This window comes from Megascapheus bottae, chromosome 20, assembly GCF_031878675.1.
Source record: "Megascapheus bottae isolate mThoBot1 chromosome 20, mThoBot2.hap1, whole genome shotgun sequence".
Classification (NCBI taxonomy): domain Eukaryota; kingdom Metazoa; phylum Chordata; class Mammalia; order Rodentia; family Geomyidae; genus Megascapheus; species Megascapheus bottae.
Genome location: NC_143528.1, coordinates 39,261,318 through 39,289,120, shown reverse-complemented (window position 1 = coordinate 39,289,120; position 27,803 = coordinate 39,261,318). Strand labels below are relative to the sequence as shown.

Below are 27,803 nucleotides of genomic sequence, written 5' to 3'. Positions count from 1 at the left end.
CCAGGCCGCGCCGGGCTCTCCGCTCCCCCTGCCGGCCGGCAGCCATTTCCGACCCGGCTGCGGAGCCGCCGAAGCGCTTCGGGCCGGAAATGCCCGAGGAGCCTCGGCGACCTTCCGCGCGGCCCTGAGGAGGGGCGCGGCGCGCGGCATTGTGGGAGGCGCGGGGTCGCGGCGGCCGGGGGCGCGGGGGGCGGGGTCGCGGCGGCGGGGGCGGGGGCTCGGGGCGGGGTCGCGGCGGCGGGGGCGGGGGCTCGGGCACGGGGTCCCCCCGCGCGTCCTCCGGGGCCCGGCCGCAGGGCAGGTGCCCCGGGGCCGCCCGGCTCCCCTCCCCGGAGCATCGACCCGCGCCCTGCAGTTCCGAAACACTTTCAATACTGAGCAGCAAAGAAAAGCCGGAACGCGCGGGGGCTCCGCCAATGATCCGCAGGTTAACCAGCTGCACGGGCCCGGGGAACCGCCCCAGCAAAGAGGAGGCCCGGGTGGAGGGTCCCGAGGGGAGCGGACGGGACCTGGGGGAGGGGAGAGGGAGAGGGCCGGCTTCAGTCCCAAGACGCCTGGTCGGCGCAGTGATTCCGGAGCTAGGCCGCGTCCTTCTGTCATCGACCCTCCGTTCCCCTTCAGACACCACAGAACAGGTTTCCTCACTGCTGTGTGTTGGGGGCTGGGGGGGGATCTTGTGAGGCCAGGTTGGCTCCTGTCCCCGGGCCTGGGTGGCCTTCCTTCCAGGAGAACCCCACCCGGAGAGGCCCCACAGCTGCTGACCCCGTCCACCCCCACCGACCCCTCCATTTCCACTCTTGCCCAGCCAGGTAGGGCTGAGAGGCTGAAGAGAACAGGCTCTCCATCTCATAGTGGAGGGTGAGCCATTCCCCTGGGGAAACAAAACAAGCAAAGCATCCTGTTTTTCTGGAGCCCCCTCTCATCTCTCCATCTCCCAGTCAACCCCTCTTCTTTATGACCCTTTTTTCTTTCCTCTTTTCGGACATCTTAGTCTCCCCTCTCCTATTTTCTCTTCCCCTCACTGCTGCCTCTTTTCTCCCAACTTTTACTATAAACAAGCATAACTACCACGGCCATTTATGTACCAAAAAGTAAAAGTTCTGCCCGTTTATTGAGAAAAGTCAGAGACCGGGGAGCAAATTTGTGGGGAAACTCTTACCCACATGAGTTGACGTTCCTATTTTGTTTCACAGTTTTTCTCCTAGGCTTTCCTTTAGAAAGGTGTGGTGGCAGCAGACAGGATCCTGGCAGTGTGGGAGGGCACAGACAGGAAGGAATTTGCACACTGACGAGAAGGGACGTGCACATACCTGCTACCTCCAGGATCTTGCCATCTTACATATGTGCATAAAGTAACCTATGGCCCTTGGTTTAGTAACCAAGTTTTAAGGAACATAATGGACATTCATCTGAAATTTGGTGGACCCACAGCCTCTTGGGCATTCTGGCTGCTGTCCAGTATCCCTCCTGGGGTGTGCTTTCCTGCTGCTCTTCCCCCTTCTCCAACAGTTTCCCAGTCTCCTCCTCCAACTCCCATTCCTTGCCTTGGTGAAGGGTGCTTCATCAACACCATGCCTCTGGCTTTTCCTTTCCATACTCCCTGCATGCTATTTCAGGCAGCAGAGCTTACCTACAGCCCATTCCTTCCTGTGCAGCTCCAGTCCCTGCTTTCCAAGACCCTCTAGGTATCATCACAGTTCCCTCATCCTATGAATGTGTGCTTTATGAATGCCTGATTGCCAGCCAATATACTACACCCTTTACAGGCACTGTGTATTTTAACCTTACTGGAAGGGATCAGCCTCTAGACAAGAGAACTGAAACTTAGAGAAAAATGAAGGTGGGTACCTTGGCCTGTAATCCTAACCACTGAGGAGTTTGAGGATCTCAGTTCAAAGCTAACCTGAGGGCAGGAAAAGGCTAGAAGACTCTTATTTTTTTTCTGGTACTTGAACTCAGGGCCTGGGCACCGGAGCTTCTTTGTGCTCAAGACCAATGCTCTACTGCTTAAGCCACAGCCCACTTCTGGTTCCTACAGAGTAGTTTATTGGAGATAAGAGTCTCATGGACTTTCCTGTCCAGGTTGGCTTCATACCAGGTTCCTCAGATCTCAGCCTCCTGAGTAGCTAGGATTGTAGACATGAGCCACTGGTGTCCAGCTGCCTGAAGACGCTTCCATTAACTACCATAATCTAGAAGTGGATTTTTGACTTAAAGTGGTACAGCCCTAGCCAGGGACAGCACCCAAACCCTGAGTTCAAGACCCAGGTCACATGGACACGGACAGATGGACACACACACACACACACGTAGCTGCAGCTAAATAAATCAGGTGCCCAAGACCACACAGTGGTCTAAGTGTAGATTCCAAGTCATCTTCACTCTTAACCCCCCCCTTTTTTTTTCAACCAGAGCAATCTAATTATCTAGCCAGAATACTAAGTATTTCTTACTTAGTATTTTTCACTGTTATCCCTTCCCCTACTCCTCTAGAATGCTCCTATTTATAATAATGTTACCACTGTCTTTACTTACACAGAAACTCCAAACCTGGTAAGCGTCTTTGATATCACTCTTTACACCCACATTCAATTTATTTCCAAGATTTAAAGGCTTTAGGGTGTTCGGCCACCCATCTTTTTTTTCTTTAATTCTATGCCTACTTCTTTGGTTCAAGTCCCCTTTACCCCTTCCCCTGTGCTATCAAATTAATACCAAGATTTCTGGCTTGGAAAAACATCAGAAGCCAGGTGTGGTGATGCATATGTGCCTGCAATCCTAGCCTTGGGAGGATAAGGTACCACCATGAGAGAAACCCAGATAATATCCAGTCCCTCTCATTCACTCCTAACTTTCTTTATTTTGTGGGTCATGGGGCTTGAACTTGGCCTGGGCGCTGTCCCTGAGCCCCTCAGCTCAAGGCTACTGCCCTACCCTTGAGCCAAGCCCCACTTCTCTTTTTCTAGAGGTTAGCTGGAGATAAGAGTCTCAGGTCCTTTTGTGCCTGGGCTGGCCTCCTAGTAGGGAGGATGACAAGCACCTCGCCCAGCCTCAGCTCCTAACTTTGGTTGTCTTGGGTTACACGCTCATCCTGGACTACTCTGGTTAAGTAGCAGATCAGCCCCAATTAAACATCACACAGGGCCACACCTGTACAGAGGACTTACGACCAAAAGACACAAGGACACACCATTCATCCATGTCCTTTTTTAATTGGCCTGTTGAATGCACAAATGATACAAAAGGTTGGCGGTGTAAAGAAGCTGGTCAGCATTTCTTTCACAAGGGAATAATACAAAAGGCAAAGAGTATGGCAGAATGATATTAAACAAAATTGTGTCCTACTTGGAATTCCTCATTTTACAAATGTCAGCAAAATACTCTTAGGGAGTCCTTCCCAATGCGTTACAGTTCCCAAAATTCTTACCATCCAGGAGAATGGGGATTTTGTCCTATAAAGGAGAAACAATAGACATCTTTCAGTCCTAGGAAGGGAGGTGCCGTGGTCATTCAAGGAGATGGCCACAATTGATCACTAAGAAGCCCTGGGTGACTCCATCAGCCTTCAAAAGATTGGAATCATGAATCATCAGCCAGTTTAAGTCAGATAAGAACTTGTTTTATTTGTGATGCCTTGATTTTAAAGTTAATGCTGACAGCCACTATTTGAGATTTTTTTTCCTTTATAAAAATTATATCAATGGGCAATGTTGTGGTCTCTAATTAGAACAACGCATGACAATTTATAGTTTGGAGTTCCAAGGTTACTCTCTGCTTCCGCCTATCAGTGCCAAGAGACAAAAGTCATCTGAGATCCAGGAAGCACTCATTATGCTGCCAAGTGGTTCTCTGAAACTCCTAGCTTTGATGTTACTTTTTTTAAAAGGGGTTTTCTTTTGTCTGGCAAAAGATGGTAGTTAGAAAATAATTTGTGGCATGAATACTGAGTTAACACGAGCTTCACATCAAAGCACACTGTATCATGATCAATAATAACAAAAAAATCCTGTTGCCAGGCGTCGGTAGCTCAGGTCTATAATCCTAGTTACTCAGGAGATTGATGGGAGGATTGTGGTTTGAAGCCAGCCCAAGCAGGGAAGACTATGAGACCCTTAAAATTTGGGGCCTGGGTCTAAGTGGCATTTCTTGGCATCTTGGTTGATGATGAGGGTCTTCTGACTTCCACCTCCCTGCCCCAAGTGATGGACAACTGGATTTCTAGAAACAGATGGGACAGAGACTTGGACAACAGGGTTCTGGACCAGCCCGACCTGTACTATGAACTCCCAAGCTCCCTGTGACCCTGCACCCTAACCCATGACCTTATTTAGGACCCTCCACCTCTGCGCCCATTACGCCATGTCTTGTATCTCCCTCTCTCCTCAGGTCACCACGGTGTCCCTCTTCAACTCTCCATTAGAGTTGGTCTGGTTTGTTGAGATTGTTTTCTGCTCTTTCTGTATTCTAATACCCTTGTAGATCTGTTTCCTAACAGTATCAACTGCAGTCAAGGCTGCACATCTTTGGGAGGTGAGTCTGCTCTCACATGTTGGCTTTCTCATAAAGACTCCCAAATCAACTTCTCAAAATGTGGCTTCTTGGGGCCGGGAGTTTGGCCTAATGGTAGAGTGCTTGCTAGCATGCATGAAGACCCGGGTTCCATTCCTCGGTACCACATACATAGAAATAAAGCCGGAAATGGTGCTGAGGCTCAAGTGGTAGAGCTTTAGCCTTGAGAAAAATCCAAGGACAGTTCTCAGGCCCTGAGCTCAAGCCCAGGACTGGCAAAAAAAAAAAAAAATGTGGCTTATCTATATCTTGTAAACAAATTCCCAACACTCTCCAATGAACTACTCAGAAAGAGCTAAAAGTGGCACTGTGGCTCAAGTGGTAGAGTAATAGATTTGAGCAAAAGAAGCTCAAGGGGCCGGGAGCGAGGCCTAGTTGTAGAGTGCTTGCCTAGCATGTATGAAGCCCTGGGGTTGATTCCTCTGTACCATACACATAGAAAAAATACCAGAAGTAGTCCTGTGGCTCAAATGGTAGAGTACTCGCCTTGAGGAAAGCCCAAAGACAGTGCTCAGGCCCTGAGTTCAAACCCCAGGACTGGCAAAAAAAAAAATTACAAGGGCTGGGAGTTTGGCCTACTTGTGGAGTGCTTGCCTAGCATGCACAAAGACCCAGGTTTGATTCCTTGGTACCACATAGATAGAAAAAAACTGGACGTGGTGCTGAGATTCAAGAGTAGAGCTCTAGCCTTGAGAAAGTCCAAGGACAGTGCTCAGGCCCTGAGCTCAAGCCCAGGACTGACAAAAAAAGAAGAAGAAGAAGAAGAAGAAGAAGAAGAAGAAGAAGAAGAAGAAGAAGAAGAAGAAGTAGTAGAAGAAGTAGTAGTAGTAGTTCAGGACAGTGCCTGGGCCCTGAATTCAAGTGCTCGTGTGCACACGCACAGAGACACACACACACACACACACACACACACACACATACACACCCCTGTAGCTTAGCAGTAAAGCACTTGCCAAGCATGCTGAGGTCTTAAGTACCAAATGAAGTGTTGCGTGCTACCCTATTTCAGAGTATTCTCTACCTTGCCATGTGGCTGTAAACACTAAACTTCATCCTGGCTTCTGAGACATCTAACCTATAATGACTGACTAAGGTTTAAATAGGATTAGAGTCATTGTTCAGTGTGGAGCTTGGGCAGGAAGATTCAGATTATAGTTATAGTAGATCTCAAATGCCATCAAGCCAGGAGCTGGTGGCTCAAATCTGTCATCCTAGCTACTAAGGAGGCTAGGATCTGAGATTCATGGTTCAAAGCCAGACTGGGCAGAAAAGTCCATAAGACTCATAATTCCAATTAACCACCAGAAAACCAGAAGAAGAGTTATGGTTCAAAGTCGTAGAGCACTAGTCTTGAGCAGTAAAGCTCAAGGGACAGCGCCCAAGCCCTGAATTCAAGCCGCACAACTGGAAAAACAAACAAAAAATCTATCAAGCTTGACCCTGGGAATTCTGTAGGATGATACATACACCTATAAGGCTAATCTCATGGCATCTAACATTTCTTCTAAATTATAGCAGGGAGGAGCAAAGCAGCTCATGTCCCAACATGGTCTGAAGGACTTCGTGTAATGACACAAGAAGTGAAATTAAGTAGAGGGAGAAGAGCTGAATTCCAGTGTCTCTATACACACCTCTGTGACTTCAAACAAGTTATCCAGTCACCTTCTGTTTAAAACCACCCTGTGAATAAGGTGTAACAAGGACAAAATGTCAGAGCTTCTTGGAGAACATCAGCTAGCATATTGTTTAACCAACATGTTTAACCAAAAGAGCATAATTCCTAAAACTAATCATACCATATGCTTTGTTGTGCATATATATATATATATATGTAGACACACATCTTGCTAATGTTTCAAGTTTACCCATGAAAAAATATGCTTCTATGTTCAAAAGAAAAATGTGTATGTTTTGAACCAATTCATGAAGGCCTGCAATGGGACTTCACTAAAGCGCTCCCATTCTCCTTACTATTTCTCAAAAGCGACTCTCAATGTAAATGAAGAGTATATGATTCTAGTAGATGCCAACTAGATCTCAGAACAACATAATCACTGATGCCACCCAGCTCAAGCCTCCACCCTTGCAGATATCATGCAGGTACAAGATGGAACCAAATGAAAACGTGACCACTTTGCGACATATCCATCAATTTAGGGGGCTAAAAAATGAACAATGCAAAATTCACCTCTAAAGGAGAAAGTGCCAAGTATTTTAGTCTCCTGCAAAAAAAAAAAAAAGATGTGTATAATTACAACAACTAGGTTAGTGAGAGAAGCGTATTTTTAAAGTGAAGACACAATTGTTTAAAGAATACTTGAAATAAATGTTAACTATTGTGACATGTTAAGTAGTATGTGTGACCTATTAAGTGCATAGGAAAACACTTTAGAAGTTAAAAACTGCCCTATATTTATATTACTTCTACTGACGTGTAACTATAGTGAAGTGACACTCCCTTTTATTTCATGTCTTATGAGCTAAAATACTAAAATCTGAACATCAGCAGGAATACTGATAGCAAATACTGAAGGTTATTGGCCAGAAAGCAAATACTGAAGGTTACTGGCCAACTCTGTACCTTCCCACTTCTGGGCACACTGATATAAAAATGGCTCTCTGTCAACCACTTGAAGGTTTTCTATTTACCCTGAGCACTGTGCATTTCTACATGATGCTCAGTTTGAGTTATATCTCTCAAGACACTTGGTGGCTTCGAATGACAGTATGTAGACGAGGATAAGATGAGGTTGCCATCGATCCACAATTATATGGGAAAAGCACAGACAAGTGAGTTTTTAATGAAGATAAATCTGTTCAGTTAAAAGGATGAGCTGGACACCATGGCTCACACTTGTAATTCTAGCTACTCCGGAGACTGAGATCTAAGGATCAAGGTTCAAAGCCAGCCTGGGCACAAAAGGATCTGACACTCTTATCTCCAATTAATCTCTAGAAAACGGGAAGTGGGGGCTTGGCTCAAGGATAGAGTGGTAGTGTTGAGCTGAAGAGCTTAGGGACAGTACCCAGGCCGAGTTCAAGCCCCATGACCCACAAAAAGTAAGTAAGTAAGTAAGCAAATAAATAAATAAATAAATAAAAGGGTGGCCTTTATTCTGGGATTATGCCCTCCAGTTTTTAAATGTCAAAATGCACTTTGACAAAATGATGGTATTGTGGTGCCAGATGGCAATTTTTTCTTTCTGTCCCTTACTTGACAAAAAACCCTGATATTTATTTATCTATTTTGTGTGTCGTTGGGCTTGAACTTGGCCTGGGCACTGTCCCTGAGCTCTTCAGCTCAAGGCTACCACCCTACCCTTGAGCCAAGCCCCATTTCCCATTTTCTAGAGGTTAAGTGGAGATGAGAGTCTCAGGTCCTTTTGTGTCCAGGCTGGCTTTGAACTTTGATCCTCAGACCTCAGCCTCCTGAGTAGCTAGGATTACAGGGGTGAGCCACTGCACCCAGCTACATATTTATTTTTGTACACCCTCCTGTGTGTGTGTCTGTGTGCGCGCGCGCGTGCACGTGCAAATGCAAGCACACACCTAAGGCTTACACTCAAGTCCTGGGCGCTGTCCCTGAACTGCTTCTTAATCAAGGCTAGCACTCTACCACTTGGAGCCACAGCTCCACTATTGGCTTTCTGGTCGTTTATTGACAAGAAGACTCTCGTGGACTTTCCTGCCCTGGCTAGCTTGGATTAATGATCCTCAGATCCTCAGATATCAGCCTCAGGATTACAGGCTTGAGCCACCAGCCCAGCCCATCTTTTTTTTTTTTTTTTTTTTTAATATACAGGTCCATTGAATTTGAAAGTATAGTAACTACCAGTCTACCCATTTACATTCCTCCCTGGCATCTGAAGGAATGTAGCATCGCTGTGTATACATATGTGCCCCACATGCATGTGTGCACACATGCCCCCCCCACACACACATATACACACACAGGCATGCACTGCACCTACACATGCATGCACACCAACATGTGCAGACACATGAATACAATGTTACTGGAAACTTTCCAATGGCCAGTCTCTAAAACAGCCCCCAGAGGTCCTCTCACCCTGGCACCCACACCCTCCTGTAGTCCCTGCCCACAGTGTATGCAAGGACAGACTAGAACACAACCGAGGTGATGGCAGTGTGGAAGGAGGCACCCCAGCTTCCATACTGGTCGCCCTATCTTTCCCATGTCACTCACTTTCGGCAAAAGCTCGTTGCCTGTCTGGCCCAGGTCACACTGTGGGGAGACTCTGGAGAGGAGGAACTGAGACTTCCTGCCCACGGCAGTACCTCTGTGAGGTGGGAAGCAGACCCAGTCAAGCCTGTAGCCTGAGAGAGAAGATGACCCAGCTCGGTTGCTCCTGACATAATAAATCTTGGCATTTTTAAACCAGCAAGTTTGAGCTAATTTGTTATGGAGCAATAGATCACAAATCCAACTTCTTTATTCTATTTTAACTGCAACTTCACCCTCCTCCCACCTGGCCAGCAGCACAATGAAGGGCCTGCCTAGCAAGGATTTATGTCTGGGCTGGAGAAAGAAAGGATGGGCAGACTGGGCTCCATTACCAGCTTCTGTTTACTTGACCTGACTTTTCCTCTACCACGGCTCTTTCTACTTTTCTTATATTGACCAGACAACTTAGCAAACACAATAATCCATCTCTAGTGAGGGAATCAATTCCACAAGTTTGTAGGCTTTGGGGGAAGGAATCATTCTATATAAACACGGCATTTATGAAATTTTAGGAATCTGGCGATTTCTATTGACAGACACTTTACACTCCAGCTGTCCAAATCACTAAGACACAAGCCTAACTCAACAGAGGAGCATCTCATATTTCACTGAGAAAATAGAAAGAAGCAGACATGACCTCTTTTAAATAGATTTCTACCACTTTCAAGATTGTAAGTATAAGGGGGAAAATGTTATTTTTAGCAGATGCCAGAATCTCTCTTCAGGACACACAATACTAATTTAGTAATTCTAGCTACTCAAGAGGTTGAGATCTGAGGATCATGATTCAAAACCAGCCTGGCTAGGAAAGTCAGTGAGCCTGTTATCCCCAATAAACTACCAAAAAGCCACAAGTCTAACTGTTGCTCAAATGGAAGATCATTAGCTGTGAGAAAAGTAGAGACACAACATAACCTGTGAAATAAAGAGACTGCTAAACAGGTATATGAAAGAAGGAAAAAAATACAACCAGGCATGGTGTCGTACACCTGTAATCTCAGCGCTCAGGAGGCTAAAAAGACAAGCTGGTCTATATAGCAAGACCCTGTCTCTAAAACCAAAGAAAAATCCAAGACTAGAAAATGTGAATAAGGAGAAGGGCTCGAGTAATAAAGGAGATGCATTTTGGATGAAGAGTTACCAGTGATAGGGGTGCTGAAGAATGTTTAAAATAGAGGTATCTATTATTAAGTTATTTGTGTTGCTAAGGCTATAAATGTCCCTACGCCTTCAGTAATACTGCTCCCATGCACAAATTACTCGTGCTAGCAATTTGGGGAAAATCCAGTCACTGGGCAAGCATGGAATCAAAGAAAGAAAACAGCACTGAGGCTGAATCACAAGAAGATGAGAATTTAATGGCAGTTGATACACAAACCCAAGTAAACTGTAAGTCAGGCTCCTAGAAGCTCACAGAAGCCTTGGATTGAACTTCCCAATGGGCGCAGGCACAGGACTCAAGCCAGTGTTCCTCAGAGGCTTGCTTTAGCTGACAGCTGCAGACATCTACCAATTCTCTTTCCAACTGTGCTGGCCTTTGGCAAAATGATATCCCCATTTCCTTTTTCAAACTAAGGGTTCTGTGGTTAAATATGATATAATACCTTTTCAACTTTGTAACATCATTTATTCTCTTCTTGCTACTTTCTACATGGCGGGAGGGGGGGGAGAGGGATTGTCTTATCTTTAAAGTTCCTGCTTCGCCCTGGTGGCTGGGCTCTTGTTAAGGAAAAGAGGAAGTACTTTTTGAAATGTAAGGTTTTGTCTTAATTTTTATTTTTTTGCACCTTTCTTGTGGCTTGGGGCTTGAGCTCTGGGCTCCAGCGCTGTCCCTGAGCTTCTTTGGGTCACCGCCAGTTCTCTACCACTTGAGCCACAATGCCACTGCTGGCTTCTTCTTACTAGAGATAGAATCTCACAGACTTTCCTGCCTAGGCTGACTTTGAACCAGGAACCTCAGATCTCAACTTCCTCCTAAGTAGCTAGGATTACAGGTGTGAGCCACTGGTACCTAACATGTAGACTAGCCCAGAAAACTCTCAGTAATGTTGGCTACTATCATTGTCGTCATTCTAGAAAACTCTTCAAAGAATCATCTGCATTTTGTCACTTTTTTACCACCTTTCACTCTTTTATTCTTGAAAGCCTGGCACCTGCCAATCTACTAAAATTGATCTCTGAGAGTAACTTGTGACTTTCTAATTCATAAATCCTAATTAATCTCTGTGTGTGTGCACACACATGCATGTGCATGCTAATCCTGGGGCTTGAGCTCAGGGCCTGGTCTCTGTCCCTGAGCATTTTTGCTCCAGGCTACCACTTGAGTCATAAACTCCATTTCTGGCTTTTTTGGTAGTTTATTGGAAATAAGAGGGGGAGGAAGTCTGGTACCATCATCAAATCTTTGTCATTTTCTCTTTTTCTACAGAAAAAAAAGTCTCAATTCCTTAACACTATAAATAATACGTTCCAACTACTTTCTAGTCTTTTCTTCACCTGCCCAGTTACTCCCCCCCTCAAAAAAACACTTAGATCCTCACTTTACCTACATACTGGTGTAATCTCTGCATAGGCTTATCTCTGGCTGGAATTTTCTTTCCTCTACCTACATTCTGTTTAATTGGCAAGAATGTTTACTCTACAAGACTTAGTTTCAAAGCTGTTGCTCAAAGGCAGGCTCCTTAACTTGTTCAGATTTTCACAAAAGCTTACTACCCACACAAACATATGTAGGGCAAGAAAAAGGAAACAGAAAGATTAATTTGTGTTCTGACAAAAGTTAAAATTTTATGACAATTTGAAACTGATGAAAAAGTTGCAAAATGCTGTATAATTCTGGCAACTGTTTTATAAATTTCAAATTTATGCAATCTAACCATGAAGAAACAATCAAACAAACCCAACTCAAAATACATTCTACTAAAGAACTGGCTAACATCAGTGTCCTGAAAAACAGCAGGAAGGTGAGAGGGAGAGGAGGAAAAAGGGAAACTGAATTAAATGTAATGGGTAAGGTTGTATTGGATGCTTGTTTTTCTGTGTAGCTTGGGCTAGCCTCAGTCTAGGGGTCTCCTTGCCTAATCCTCCCAAGTACTAGTTTTGTTTTGCTTTTGTTTTTGTTTTTGTCAGTGGTGGGGCTTGAACTCTGGGCATTGCCCCTGAACTCTTCAGCTCAAGGCTAAGGGCTAACGCTTGCTCTACCACTAGAGTCACAGGGGCACTTCCAGTTTTCTGGTGGTTAATTGGAGATAAGAGGCTCAGGAACCTTTGTGCCTAGGCTGGCTCTGAACCCACTCCTCAGATCTCAGCCTCCTAAGTAGCTAGGATTACAGGCATGAGCCACTGGCAACAGGCTGAAGTACTACTACTTATTATAGGCATGCGTCACCATACCCAGCTCTTGATTGAATGTTAAATTAGAGGAGCTGGGTACCGTGGCTTACGCCTGTAATCGTAGCTACTCAGGTGGCTAAGATCTGTGAATCATGGTTTAAAGCCAGCCTGGGTATTATTAAAGTCTGTGAGACTCTTATCTCCAATTAACTACTAGAAAACAGGAAGTAGTACTGTGGCTGAAGATCTCAGAGACAATGACCAGTCCCAGAGTTCAAGCCCCACGACTGACAAAAAAATGTGTGTGTGTGTGTGTGTGTGTGTGTGTGTGTGTGAATAGCTGCTGTAAAATACATATTGGAATAAGTGGTGAAATTTGAAAATAGACTCCGTTATATAACTATATTTTAGCAATATTAAATTTCCTGAATTTAAAAGTTACCCTGTGTTGGGTAAGAGAATGTCATTGTGAGTGACAAACTCATGCTAACCTATTTAAGGGCAAAGGATTGTGAAATCATTGTTTCAGATAATGAAGTCTCTCTCAGGATGAACTCTGCCTTTTCTGAAAATCATAAACACTGGTGAAAAAAAACCAAAGATAAAATTAATATTATCTAACATGTCCATATTACCCAGATCTTCAAACACCTACAAAATCCCAGTGACATTTTGACAGGAATGGGAAAGAAATTCTATTATTTATATAGAAACACAAAAGATCCTAAATAGCCAAAGCAATCGTGAAAAGAATAAAGCTGGAGACATTACACTACCCAAGTTCAAAATACTACAAAGCTTGACTAATAAAAACAGCAGGAGACTGGCATAAAGAAGACAGACACACTGCTTGGAATAAAGGGCCCAGAAAAAAAATAAACATAGATTTGCAGTCAATTAACCATCAATAAAGTTGCCCAGAACACACAATGGGGAAGGGCAGTTTTTTCTGTGAATAGGAAAACTGAACGTCCAGAGTTGGACTCTTAGTCATACCACACTGAAAAACCAACTCAAAATGGATTATACACTTCAATAAAGGACCTGAACCTTTGAAAATAGTGGAATAAAAAAAAAAGGGAGGGGTGGGGGGTGGGGGGGGAGGGTGATGGGTACCAAGACATGTGAAAGGGTATCAATGTATATGAATTAATGCACCTTCTATCTGGCAAATATCATGTAACCCTTTTATTAATTACAATAAAAAATTATAAAAAAAAGAACACATGGGAAAAGTTTCTTGGCATTGGTTTAGGCAATGGCAATTTTGGATATGAGTCTAAAAAACAGGACAATGAAAGAAATAAAAAATTATCATCATCAAGCCAGGCGTGATGGCTCACACCTGTAATCCTAGCTACTCAGGAGATTGAGATCTGAGGATCACAGTTCAAAGCCAGTCAGTCGGGGTAGGTACTATAAAGCTGAGAGACTCTTATCTCCAATTAATCTCTAAAAAAAACTGGAAGTGGGGCTGTGGCTCAAGGGTAGTGCCGTAGCCTGGAGCTGAAGAGCTCAAGGACAGCACCCAGGCCCTGGAGTAGGGTGGTAACCTTGAACTGAAGAGCTCAGGGACTGCTTCCAGGACCAAAGTTCAAGCCCCATGACCTTCCCCCACCCCCCCCCCAAAAATCATCATCATCAACAACAGCAGAGACAACCTATGGAATGGAAAGAGATACATCTGGATGAGTTAAGCATCAAAATCTGGAAGAAACAGAAAAATTTCAATAGCAAAAAAAAAAACAAATAGCCCTCCCCCCAAGAAATGGGCAAACCACCTGAACAGATATTTCTCAAAAAGAACCATTTAAACAACCAACAGGCACATGACAAAATGTTCAAATTACAACCACAATGAGCCACCTGTCAGAATAGCTAGTACCCAAAAAACAAAAGATGGGCCGGGAGCATGGCCTAGGGGTAGAGTGCTTGCCTAGCATGCACAAAGCCCTGGGTTCAATTCCTTGGTGCCACATACACAGAAAAAGCTGGAAGTGGTGCTGTGGCTCAAGTAGTAAAGAGCTAGCCTTGAGAATGCTCAAAGGACAGTGCCCAGGCCCTGGTTCAAGTCCAAGATTGGCTAGGAATGCATACTAGTCCCAGATTCCTAGATTCCCAGCAGTAGTGCACAGACCTCTGGCCTTCCAGTGCCTTTCCCAGTACTTGCACTCTTACAAGCCATCCAGAAATTTCTGTTGTCTTTAACTCAGCATGCAGTACACAGATTACAGCTGCTCCCAGCTATTCTCAGGGTTGTTGGTTTTGTGAGTTTTAGAAGCATTTCCTGTGTGTCAGAAGACACTGAGGAAACAGACTGTGGTGAGCAAAGGAGACAAAGTTGTGTTCCCTTGCTTTGCCCCAATTGCTCAGCCAACATCCCAGGGGACTTGTTAAATTGCCCCACTGCTTGGCTGGCAAGAAGGGCACACAGTCTTTAGCAATCGTGATCAAATGTTGTTTGGAAGTTTCCTTTACCCTTGAAATGCCTTGTGTTGCAGTGGGTCTATTCACAGCTGCTCATTCATCTGGAGCGAGTCACCTCTTTATGGATCTGAACACGGATGTTACCCTGGTGAGGACCGGGCAGAGACAAAGGCTCACAGGCAGCAGGGGAGAGCCAGAAAGGTAAACAGCTGCTCCAGAGATTTTAAGATCTTTGAAAAATAATAAAAGCAGGGAAGCAACGAGCATTCTTCACCTCCAAAGGGACCTATGGGTTTTAGAAGGTGAACCTCAGAACCGTTTGACTTTGTGACATCCCAGGTGCCTTCATCTCTTGCCCTATGACATCCTTCCCCCAATTTCCTTAAGTTTTCCTTTTCTCTCTAGCAATGTCTGCCTCCTTTTCTTCATCTATGAACATGCATACATAACTTCCTTACATCCCCACTACCCTCAAACCCACTCTCCCCTTCCTCCTGAAGCCAATGGAGAACTTCCATGCTCTCCCAACGATGGTCTGCAGACCAGCAGCAGGGCACTGTGTATCTACAGCGCAGGCCTCGGGCCTGCCCAGACCTGCTGTTTTTCTAGCTCTGAGACTGAGGCTCAAGGATCTCCCACTGGAATGAGAAAAACATCAGCTCCACCATCCATCCCTCCTTCATCACTCATCCTTCTCAACTGTCGCCCACTGTCCTTCCAATATGTATTCCCTGGGGTGAAATATCTGCTGATTGGAAGAATACTGAGGTACAACTCTAAAGTTCCCTAGGATTATATTTGTGACCTTTCTAGCTTTTACATCAAGTTCAACATACATGCATGCATCACCATAGATTGGTTGCAACTTAGCTACATACTAGACCAGTGATGTTCAAACGTAATCATTCATGAGAGAAGCACCTTCAGGTGATTCGTGTCTTTGTTACCATGCAGATGTGTGGGCCATAACCCCTTGCATTTTTAATTGGGCAGATTTGGGATGGGACCTGAAATGTTTGAGTCCTAACAAATTCCCAGGTGCTGCTGCTGCTGATGATGATCAAGAAATAACACTTTGAGAACCAATAAATTCAAGAGTATAATCGCCACACCAGACAATTTTTGCCAAGAGAGACTAATTTTCCCTAGGAAGCCATACTGTGAAGAAAGTAAATAATCATTCCAATTACATTCTTCAACCACCTTCATCTTCTCCAGGCTTCTTTAAAGAAGAAAACACCAGCTCAAGGTTGGAAAATCACTGCTACAGAGCAGAGTTGACAGTCTAATAATGAAATCATCATGCTGTGACCCCTATTCTAGTTGGGATTTGCTCTCATTCTATTCCCTAATATATCAAAATAATGCAGAGGGTTAAAAATGCGGCTTAATGGTAGAGTGCTTGCCTAGAGTGCTGCATGTAACTCTGGGTTTGATTCCTTAGTTCCACATAAACAGAAAAAGCCAGAAGTGGTGTTATGGCTCAAGTGATAGTGCTAGAGCCTTGAGCATAGAGCAGCTCAGGAACAGAGCTCAGGTCCTGAGTTCAAGGGACAGGACTGGCAAAAAAAAAAAAAAAAGAAAGAAAGAAAATACAGAGAAGGAAACACTTTGTGAAAATTAATTTTTGTCTAATAACTTGACTAGACTATGGGCTACCCAAGCTTTTGGTCAAACACTAGTGTAGATATGCCTGTGAGGTACTTTCACATTTAAGTGGTAGAGGAGTGGAGCAGGTAGGCCATCCAATCAACCAGGGACCCCAACAGAACAAAGGGCTAAGAGGAAGCTCCTGCTACAAGTAGAACACTGGCTTGTCCTCGCCTTCAGATTCAGACTGAAACACCAGCCCTTCTGGGTCTCAAGACTACTAGCTTTCTGACAATGACATATACTACCTCGGTCCTGGATCCCAAGACTACACTACTGGCTGATCTTTCACCCTACCAGCCTACATTAGCAGGTCAGCCAATTCCTTATCTTTATTTTCTTCCTTCCTTCCTTCTCTTTCTATGTAGTTTTGTGTGTATACACATACATATATTCACATACATATATCCTAGTTCAATATAGGTGCGTGTATATGTTTTTCTGGAGAACCCTAACACCATACAAGTCCCTTCTAAATCACCTGTGTCTGCTGTATGTGCTATCTCACTGAAAATCAGCAGCTGCTCCTGAGCTCCCTCAGTTGAGGAATTCAGCTTCAGAGTCTCAGTGATGTTTGGAAGTGAAGTCAGGTCTGATAGCTTCTAAAATAGGAACACATGCGTACTGAAACACGCGCCATAACATCTAAGGTAACAATGAATTGTTCTTTTTTATTTCTACAATTATCAACAGTAGAAAAGCTAGAGACAGTCTCCAAAACAGAAAGAGCATTAATATCCATGATTGGCAAGGACCCTGTGGTATGTGTCCTCTCTCGACTCTTCTGTGTGACAGTTTGTTTCCCTAATTTTGCATAACACACATTCACCCTTTCTCGAACTGCTAAAGGCTTTCAGACGTACTTCTAAAGTGGAGAGGCAGTTGAGGATGCCTCAGTGAAATAAGATTTAGATAGCATTATGCAGATAACTTGAAGAGAAGCATTTGATAGGCAAGCAAGATCAGATAAGTTGTTTAACGTTAAGTCTTTGCATTAATTTCCCATATAAGTAACTGCTGGAATAACTGTGCCATGAAAAGAAGTATTCCAGGTCTGGATTGATCCCAAGGACAGGGACTGGGGGGAGGGGACCGTATTCCAGTGGCTTTGATATATGTCACTACTGGACTAAAATGAGAACATTTTCCTTATAGTTAGTGCAGTGGAAATTGAAAAGGCTCATAATGCTTTTCTAAAGAAGAGAGGAACCACAGGGGCTTCAGAAATCCTGTTTCTATGGAAGGAAACAGGCTGTGCTACTGGTTCCTGGTTCATGCTAGGTGTGTGCTGACCCACCAAGCCAAGGGAGAATTGTGTCAGCCATATGTGATATAGTAGGGGCTAGGAATTGTTGTCAAAATAATGCTAATATTAATATTAACTGTTAATGAATACTAATGCTAATGACAGTACCTATTTAGTGAGCATGATGATAACACAAGTAGCTGACACTCTGGAAAGAAGATTCTGTTCTGCTAAGAGAAGATTTGGCAGCAAAGACTTGCACAGAAGAAGTGATTGAGTGTTTCAAAGAATGTAGTTTTCTAACAGGGGTGTGTGAACGTTTCCCACTGGCAGGAGGGCAGCAACTGTTGTAAGAGACTCGGTTTCCAGGTAGTCAACACACCCACTTTCTTGTATCTGCCTGTGATGAGAGACAGCTTGTCTTCTCCTGCATTACTGCAGAGTGTACCTCATACCTACCCTTACCTTAGCCAAGCTTATTTCCTTGGCCACCAAACCCAATCTCAAGCACAATAGGTTTAAGACAAAAAGGTTCTGCAATTCAGGGCATTTCCAGGGCTCTGCTTTTACTAAAATTAAAGGAGACCTGGTTGTGACGCAAACTGATACAGCAGTTAAAACAACAGAAACCACCAAATATGGGGATAAAAATAATTTGATAAAAAGATCTCTACAGAGGCTCGGAATGAGTTCAGAAGATTAAAAAAAAAAAAAGTACTCCACTCCTGTGTCAGTCTATTCACTGTGACTGTGACAAAATATCTGAGTCTGGGTAATATGTACAGAAGAAGGCTAAAATCCAAGATCGAGCAGCCTCTGGTGAAGACTTCCTGGCCACATCACAGAATGATGGGTGTGTATGGTAGGTACACGTGGAAGGAGGCGTCATGTGTATGACAGAAAGCCAGAGAGATTCAGGGATTGGGCTCCCTCTTTGTAAATAACAACTTACTTTTGTAGGAAACAACCAAGGTTCCACAAGAAATACAAAGTGGGCCAGGTGCTGGTGGCTCATGACTGTAATCCTAGCTACTGAGGAACACAGTTCAAAGCCAGTCCAGGCATGAAAGTTCTGAGTCCCCAATTATCCACCAGAAAACTGGAAGTGGCGCTATGGCTCTAAGTGGCAGAGTACTAGCCTTGAGCTGAAGAACTCAGGGACAGTACCCAGACTCAGAGTTCAAGTCCCACAGTTGACCAAATTAAAAAAAAAAAAGACCTATAAATTATTTGTATAAGGTGTTCCATACCTAAACGTACATATATTCACATAAAAGCTTTATATTCAGGCATGTGTATATAGTTTAAATACATATGAATTCACATATACATATATACCCATACGTGCATGCTTATATTTGTGCTAAGGTATGATATCATATGTAAGCACAAGCATATTATGTGTGTGATAAACCTCATAGAAGCCTATGTAATACATACATGTTGGTATGTATAGGTATTTAACAACTTTATCTTTAAAAGTCAGTATTAACACAATACTTTGTAAACTATATCCTTTAGAACATTTGAACTTGCCATAAAATTTAAATGTACATTGCTAATGTATGCAACTTGTTAAGCCTCTTTTAGGGAACAAGCAAGCCTGAGGGGTGACCAGGACCCGCCCGTAAGGGAGCGGGGGCAGGAGCAGACCCCTGTGATAACTGAGACAGCAATGCAACAGTAGTACACTTTTGCTCCCGGGATGTGAACAATCTGAACCACAGTGATGAAATGTTTGCCTATGCGGCAAAACAGCCTTGTCCTGCTGACTCTGTGGCCAGCGCAGGCACAGGTGGAAAAACAGAGATGACCAGACAAGCATGCAAGCAGATGGTTGATCATGCTGGGCTAGCACGGACAGACCAGATCCACGCAGACACTGACAAGTCAGTGGCTCGGCTGTAGCCCAAGTCAAGGCACACCATCTCTTCAGCCCATGACCAGTGCACTTGAAATAGGGGTTCCCAATAGTTTACTCTGTGGGGAGAAAACATTCAGTGAGCTCTTATCATTATCGTCACTGAATGGCTGTATCTCCCATTGAACCAAATAATGAAACTAAAATATCTCTAGTGTTAGGTAGCTATAAATAGAGATGACTCAAAAGCAGCAAAATAGGGCTATGAGCACATCTCAATTCATACAGTGCTTCCAGCAGGTGCCAGGCTCAGGTTCAAACGCTAGTGTTAGAAGAAAACAATGAAAAAGGCAAGAAAATGCTTGGCCATTGATCACAATAAGTTTCTAATTTTGAGGACAACATCCAAGTGAAACACCCAGACAAATATAAGATTGCATATTAAAAGTATGGACTACTCGGGCTGGGAGCATGGCCTAGTGGTAGAGTGCTTGCCTAGCATGCACGAAGCTCTGGGTTCAATTCCTCAGTACCACATATTCCGAAAAAGCCAGAAGTAGTGCTGTGGCTCAAGTGTCAGAACACCAGCCTTGAGCAAAAAGTGTCCAAGGACAGTGCCCAGGCCCTCAGTTCAAGCCCCAGAACTGGTCAAAAAAAGAAAAAAAAGTATGGAATACTCTCCCAGGAGAAAAGGCACTTTCACATTCTCCAAGAAAGTATAAATTGTTACAGCTTCTCGTAGAGAGATTGCTTGTAGAGGAAACATAACAACAAAGATCAAAATCACAAATGAATATCATAAGGTATGTATATGTGTGTGTGTGTGCAAGCACTCAATGCATACGCATACACTACTGAGATTTGAACTTTTACTTGCTAAGCAGGTACTCTACCATTTGAACCTTTTCGTGCCCTCCAGATCTCAGTCTCCTGAGCAGCTAGGAGTAGAGGCATCAGCTACCAGAGCCAGCTAAACATCATTTTTGGTGCAGAAGTTGACTTCTAGGAATTTATCCTTCACATTTAGGAAATGAAGTATTCAAAACAATTCATTGCAATATTACTTAAAATAACAAGAAATAGGGGCCCGGGAGTTTGGCCTAGCGGTTAAAGTGCTTGACTAGCATGCACAAAGACCCGGGTTCGATTCCTCGGTATCCCACATACACAACCAAGCCGGAAGTGGCAGAGACGAGACACAACCAAACCGGAAAAGTGGCAGAGACAAGACTGCGACAGGGACAGAGAGCGAAAGAAGCGAGCTGAGCGGAAGTGAACAGAGCCCAACAGAGTGGTGGCCGGAGCGAGCGGGGCGGAGCGAGCAGGACCGGAGCGTGCGGGAGCGAGCCGAGCCAGAGCCAGCGAGGCCGGAGCGAGCGGGGCCAGAGCGAGAAGGGGCCGGAGCGAGAAGGGGCCGGAGCTAGTAGAGCCAGGAGCAAGCGAGAGCTGGCCGGGCCGGAGCAAGCCAGGGCCGGAGCGAGCGGGGCCAGGAGCGTGCGGGAGCGACCGGGGCAGGAGCGAGCAGGGCCGGGCTGGAGCGAGCCGGGCGGAAGCAAGCGGGGCCAGAGCGAGCGGGCCGGAGCGAGCGGGCCGGAGCGAGCGGGGCCTGAGCTAGAAAGGGGGCCTAGCCGGGCCGGAGGGAGCAGGGCCGGAGCGAGCGGGGCCAGAAAGAGAAAGGGGCCAAAAAAATAAATAAATAAATAAATAAATAAAATAAAATAACAAGAAATAGAAAGTATTCTAGCATGCTCAAATAAGTGACTGGTTAAGAACACTGGATTTCAGGTGCACAATGAAATGTTTATTATAAACATATGAGCTGCTGGCATGGCATTACTCTCTTACAATCCCACCTACTTAAGATATGGAGGCAGGAGGATTTCCATCTCCAAGCCAGCCTGGGCAAAGTTAATGAGGCCCTATCTTAAAAAACAAATACCAGGAAAAGGGCTGGAGGCATGGCTCATAGAGCACTGGTCTAGCATATGAGAAGACCCTGAGTTCAATCCCTAGTACTGCAAAGCAAAAACAAAAACATGTATATAAGATGCTTTATGGGTTCACAGGGAGTCTAGAATGACTATATGTTAATCTTTATCAATAAACTACATGAGCACACATAGCCCCAGAAGCTGATCTGATAACTCGCAGTAGGCCCATGGAAGGTATTATGGGTTAAACACAGTTTACCCTTTCAAAACTCATGGTGAGACAGAAGAGGTGGAACTAGACAATTAGGGCTTTGTCAGCACACATGGGCTGACCTGTATGATTAACAAATAAGTGGATCATGGGTTAATGGCTTAACCCATGAGCTTGGTCTACACTGCTCCCCGCTGCCCTCTGCCAGGAAGCTCACCATCAGCTCTCCTCACCAGTTACCAGAATCTTCCAGAGAATGGGGAGGGGAGAGTCAATTAAGTAACTCCTCTTAAAGAAGGAAGGAAGCCAGGGGTGTCAGAGAGCCTGAGATGGATGAATGGCCAGCTGCAGGTCAAGCTGGAACCCTCCCCAAATCACCCCAGAGTGCCCAGTGACAGCCAAGATGTCCAAGTTATGCAATAATGGTAGTGCTTTCTTTTCCGGTCTTTATACCTTGATGTGCTTTCCAATTGTTTGCTTGTTTTTTAATGAATATAGATGACCCGTACAAATTAAAAAAAAAAAAAGGACAGTGTAAAACATGAATGATATGGGCCAGGAGTTTGGCCTAGTGGTTAAAGTGCTTGCCTAGCATGCATGAAGACCCGGGTTCAATTCCTCGGTACCACATACATAGAAAAAAGCCAGAAGTGGTGCTGAGGCTCAAGTGGTGGAGCTCTATCCTTGAGAAAAGTCCAAGGACAGTTCTCAGGCCCTGAGCTCAAGCCCAGGACTGGCAAAAAAAAAAAAAAAACATGAATGATGTTTACAAAAGCAAACCACTCCTCTTCTGTAGTGAAGAAGCAGTGAAGGATAGAGGAAGCCAAATGAACAACACCATGAAAATACTTCCTTTCAGAATTCTGTACAGAGGTGAGTGTGACCCACCTGGGAGGACAGGGCAGAGTGGAACTGTCTAAGGTCTCAGGAAAAGGAAAGAGAGGCAGCCAGTAGAAACACCACAGTAGCTGGGGTCAGCCAGCAGGCAGCACTGCCCTTCCTCTCCCTGCGAAACTCACCATCTAACTCATCAAACCACTTTTGTTCCTGTACTTTCTAATTCCAAGTGTCAGGATGGTCACATTCATCTTAGAAACAACCAGTACTATTCACATCTTCATCAATTATTTTCCCAGCCACCTAGTGATTTGGGGAAAGCAAATATTTAAATTATTAAGTAGGGTTGGGCCTATCGGAAAGTTCCCACCATTTAATACACACCTGTATACAGGACAGTCAGTAAAGTTATGAAATTCAAATCCCTTGGTGCTTGAAAAACATTGAGGAGATCATGACCTCTGCAAGGTATCTGTCCTAAATCCTTCCTGAATCTGACCCGAGAATATTGGAGCACAAAACTCCCCTTTACCAACCAAACAGCAAGCAACAGAAACCCAGATGACAGAGAGAGGTATGTGGCAAAGACAGAATTCAAGCAACAGTTAAACAATGAAACCTAAGACAAGGGTGCCGTGACTCCCCACAAACCCAGGAATCAGGATCTACCATACAACAACCAAGACCTCACTCTCCCCTCCCCACTCCTTCTCTCCTCTCTTCTTTCCCAGCCTTCCTTCCCTTTCTTCCTTCCTCCTTCGTTCTTACCCTCCCTCCCTTCCTCCCTCCCTCCTCCCTCTCTCTCTCTGTGCCTCTCCTCTCCTACAATATCCTTTCATGATCTTCTTCACATGACCATTGAGAGGCCTACACTTACTCATTTTTACTAATTTTTAGTGTGAAACCCTGCACACAGCAGCTCCCACCAGATTCAAGTGGTTGGAGGATGGGAAGAACAGACCTCAGAACACAGGATGCCAGATGGGCTGCAGCATAGCAATAAGCTAGTAGAGGTGGCTCTGCTTTGAGCATGGACTGCACTCTCTGCTAGTCATATTGAGATGTATTTCCTCAGGATGTTGGAAGGTGGGCCTTAGGGAGAGGTATTAGGGGTGATGGGGGCAGAGACCCCAGGACTGAATGAATGAATGGCTTTTCAAGGAGTTCTCACACTGGCAAGATAACAAGAGAGTGGGTGGTCACAAAGCATGTCTCCCCTAGTTTATTACACAGGTTATTTACGTTTTGCTTCTGTCATGAGTTGAAGTAGCATAAGACCCTCATCTTGACACCTCAGCTTCCTCAAGAGGTTTATAAATAAATGTAATCTTGGCTCAGTTAGCATAATCATTCATTCTTACTAGTCTTAGGCTTCCTTATCTACTAAAGATGGAATAATCTGACCTGCCACATGGGGCCCAATTGAGAAGAAGTGATTAGGAAGGGTTTATATATATATATATAGTTTTCTAAACTATAAAATTACTTAGTTTCTAGTATTGTTGTAAGAGGAAGCAGACTAAGAAGTCTACTACATTCCAATAAAAAGGGATGTTATAAATCTGAAAAGCAAGACATTTCAGACTTTTTTTTTTTTGCTAGTCCTTGGCCTTGAACTCGGGGCCTGAGCACTGCCCTGGGACTTTCTCAAGGCTAGAGCTCTACCACTGGAGCCACACCACCATTTCTGGCTTTTTTCTATACATGTGGTACCAAGGAATTGAAACCGGGTTTTGAGGCATGCTAGGCAAGCACTCTTACCACTAGGCCAAACTCCTGGCCCAACACTTCAGACTATTTTTTTTTTTTTTTGATTGGTCATGGGGCTTAAACTCTGGGCCTGGGCGCTATCTCTGAGCTCTTCAGCTCAAGGTTACTGCCCTACCCCTGGAGCCACAGGGCCATTTCCACTTTTCTAGGGGTTAACTAGAGATAAGAGTCTTACAGACTTTAGTTCCCGGGCTGGCTTTGAACCATGATCCTCAGACCTCAGCCTCCTAAAGTAGCTAGGATTGCAGGCGTGAGCCAGGTGCCAGCTCCTGACATTTCAGACTTTTAACAAAGCCCCCCCCCCTTTTTTTGCCAGTCCTGGGCTTGAACTCAGGGCCTGAGTACTGTCCTTGGATTTTTCTCAAGGCTAGAGAGCTCTACCACTTGAGCCTCAGCACCACTTATTTTTTTCTATGTATATGGTACCGAGGAATCGAACCTGGGTCTTTGTGTATGCTAGGCAAGCACTCTACCACTAGGCCAAACTCCCAACCCCCCCCTTTTTTTTTTGGCAATCCTGGAGCTTGAACTCAGGGCCTAGGCACTGTCCCTAAGCTTCTTTTGCTCAAGTCTAGCATTCTACCAGTTGAGCCACAGCACCACTTCTGGCTTTTTTTGTGTATGTAATGCTGAGAAATTGAACTCAAGGCTTCATGCATGCTAGGCAAGCACTTTACCAACTAAGACACATTCCCAGCCTCCAGGAAGCCACTTTTTACCTAGAAGAAAGACCAAAGGGCTGGGACCTTGTCAGGACCCTCGGGGCAAGAGTTTCCTTCCCAGTGCCCCAACCTCACAATCTACACAGAACTCTCAATCCTTCACTTTAACAAAGACCAAACTGCTTGGGGTCACTGGCTTCTCAATAGCTCATAGAAGATAAATGACACATGACAGGGGTCGAGCATGGCTCAGAGAAAATTATTATTTTTGCCAGTCCTAGGGCTTGAACTCAGGGTCTGAACAATGTCCTTGGCTTTCCTCAAGGCTAGAGCTCTACTACTTGAGCCACAGCACCACGTCTGGCTTTTTCTGTGTATGTGGTACGGAGGAATCAAACCCTAGTCTTCATGCCTGCTAGGCAAGCACTCTATCACTGGGCCAAACTCTCGGCCCAAGAAAACTATTTTTGGCAGGTACTTTTTTGAAGAGGTGTGCTGTATAAGAAGGCAGAACAGTGAGTGTTCTGATGTACCCTGATGCCACCTGTTCTTTCCCACCCACTCAGTTGCTGTTTACACAGCAAGAGCAAACTTCCATAGTCCCTTCCTTTCAGCCAGGGCCTATCGTGGCCAGGTTGGATCCTTCTGTCTTTAACAGAGTGAGAAAAAGGAAAAGGAAAAGAGTAAGAATGAATGATTACACTGATTGAGTCAAGGTCAGGAAAATGACAAGAGGCTGGGTTTTGATATAATGAATTCTGATAGGATGAGTTTGGCTTTATTTTGTTTTTGTTTTTTAATAAAGCACACATATTTGTCTTCTGGAGTTACAGTGATGATTAGACCAGGTAATGGATTTGAAAGTACCCACAATACTGTGGAAGTATCTTCAGTACAGGCTGAATACTCTTCAACTGAAAGGTTTGGACCAGAAGTGTTTCAGTTTTAACACATTTACATAGACTTCATCAGTAAGTATTTCCTAAAATGAAAATGCAAAATCCCAAGTGCTCAGAAACTGAACATGTTTTAAGTATCATCACATTAGCACGTTGATGCTCAAGTTTCAGATCTGATTTTGATTTTGGGATTTTCACATATGCTGCTAACATGAAAGGCTGCAAAGTCAGTAAACAAAAGTCAGTAAACAAATACAAAAGTGAAGGGTATAAAATCCAACCCATCCGTCTCTTTCCACTTTTCCCTGGCTCCCAAAGATCTACCTCCTTTTTTTTTTCTTCTATAATCCTAAAAAGTTTTATTGTGGATCTAGTAATACACACACACACACACACACACACACACAGAGTGTCCAGTCATTCTTCTTGGGAATAGGAAGCCATCTTCTTTATTTAAGACAGAAAATGCAGGGCACTGGTGACTCATGCCTGTAATCCTAGCTACTCAAGAGACTAAGATCTGAGGTTAGAGGTTCAAAACCAGGCCCAACAGGAAAGTCCATGAGATTCTCATCTCCAATTAGCTACTAGAAAACTAAAAGTGCACCTGTGGGGCTGGGAGTTTGGCCTAGTGGTAAGAGTGCTTGCCTAGCATGCACAAAGACCCGGGTTCGATTCCTGAGCACCCCACATACATAGAAAAAGCCAGAAGTGGTGCTGTGGCTCAAGTGGTAGAGTGCTAGCCTTGAGAAGGCCCAAGGACAATGCTCAGGCCCTGAGCTCAAGCCACAGGACTGGCAAAAAAAAAAAAAAATGCACCTGTGGCTCAAAGTGGTAGAGTACTAACCTTGAGCAAAAAAGCTAGGAGATAGCACCCAGGACCTGAGCCTAAGCCCCACAACCAGGAGAAAGGAAAAAAAGGGCCGGGAGATTGGCCTAGTGGTAGAGAGTGCTTGCCTAGCATGCACAAAGATGGAAATTCGATTCCTCGGTACCACACACATAGAAAAAGTCAGAAGTGGTGCTGTGGCTCAAGTGGTAGAGACAGCTAGCCTTAAGAAAGTCTAAGGACAGTGCCCAGGCCCTAAGCTCAAGCCCAGGACTGGCAAAAAAAAAAAAAAAAAGACAGAAAACTTGGAGAATGCTTTAGTTCAAACTGAGTACTTTGAGTAATCACCATAGCTATACTTGAATACTGTGTGTGGCCTATCTTCAAATGTTAGCTTTTCATCACTATAACAAAACACTTGGAAAACACAACTAAAAGAGACAAGATTTATTTCTGGTTCCTAGTCTCAAGGTTTTAGTCCTAGATCACTGGTTCTGTTTTTTTCTGGGCCTGTGGTGAGACATGAAGCACATGGAGGAGAAAAGCCACCTCATGGTAACAAACATATCCACACACCTACATGCACACATACATGTACACATACTCCTATGTCTCACCATGCCAAAACAACTCACGCTTAAAATGAACCCAGCAGGCAGATGGAAATAAAGGATTAATAGGTAGAGTGCAGGGGATTTTTAGGGCAGTGAAGCTGTTCTACTACAATAGGAATGGAATACATGTTGGTAGGCATTTTTCAAAACCCATAGACTAAGCTGAACATGACAGTTCATGCTTGTGTTCCTAATTGAGACTGGAAGGCTGCCAGTTCAAAGCCATACCCAGGCAAAAAGTTTGAGAGGCCTCCTCTCTCAGTAGTTGTGTATACTTGTCATCTCAGCTTTAAGCGTAAGAGAATTATGATCCAGACCTACCTGTAGGAATAGTGAGGCCAGAGGCAGTCAGGCACTGTGGCTGACGCCTGTAATCCCAGCTCCCTAGGGAAGCTGAGATCTGAGGGCTATAGTTGGGAACCAGCCTGAGCAGACAAGTCTGAAAGGCTCTTACCCCCAATTAACCAGCAAAAAGCCAGAAGTGGAGGTGTGGCTCAGTCAGCTTCAGGTGAAAAAGCCAAGCATGAGTGCAAGACCTAGAGTTCAAGCCCCAGAACCAACATAAAAGTTAATAACAAATAAAAAATAAATAACCAGAACAAAAAAAGGCTGAAGGCATGGCTCAGCTTTCAAACATTTACCTATTCAACTCAAGGCCTTGTTCAAATGCCCAGTACCATAAGACAAAACAAAAACCTTACCACCACCACAACACAGG

At 44.5% G+C, this 27,803-nt stretch overlaps 1 protein-coding gene across 1 annotated transcript in view; it reads right to left on the bottom strand.

The window, feature by feature from the left end:
• Extl3 (exostosin like glycosyltransferase 3) overlaps nucleotides 1-27,803 on the bottom strand; it is a 68,421-nt gene that overhangs the window by 32,883 nt on the left and 7,735 nt on the right. The gene's annotated exons all lie outside the window — the stretch shown is intronic.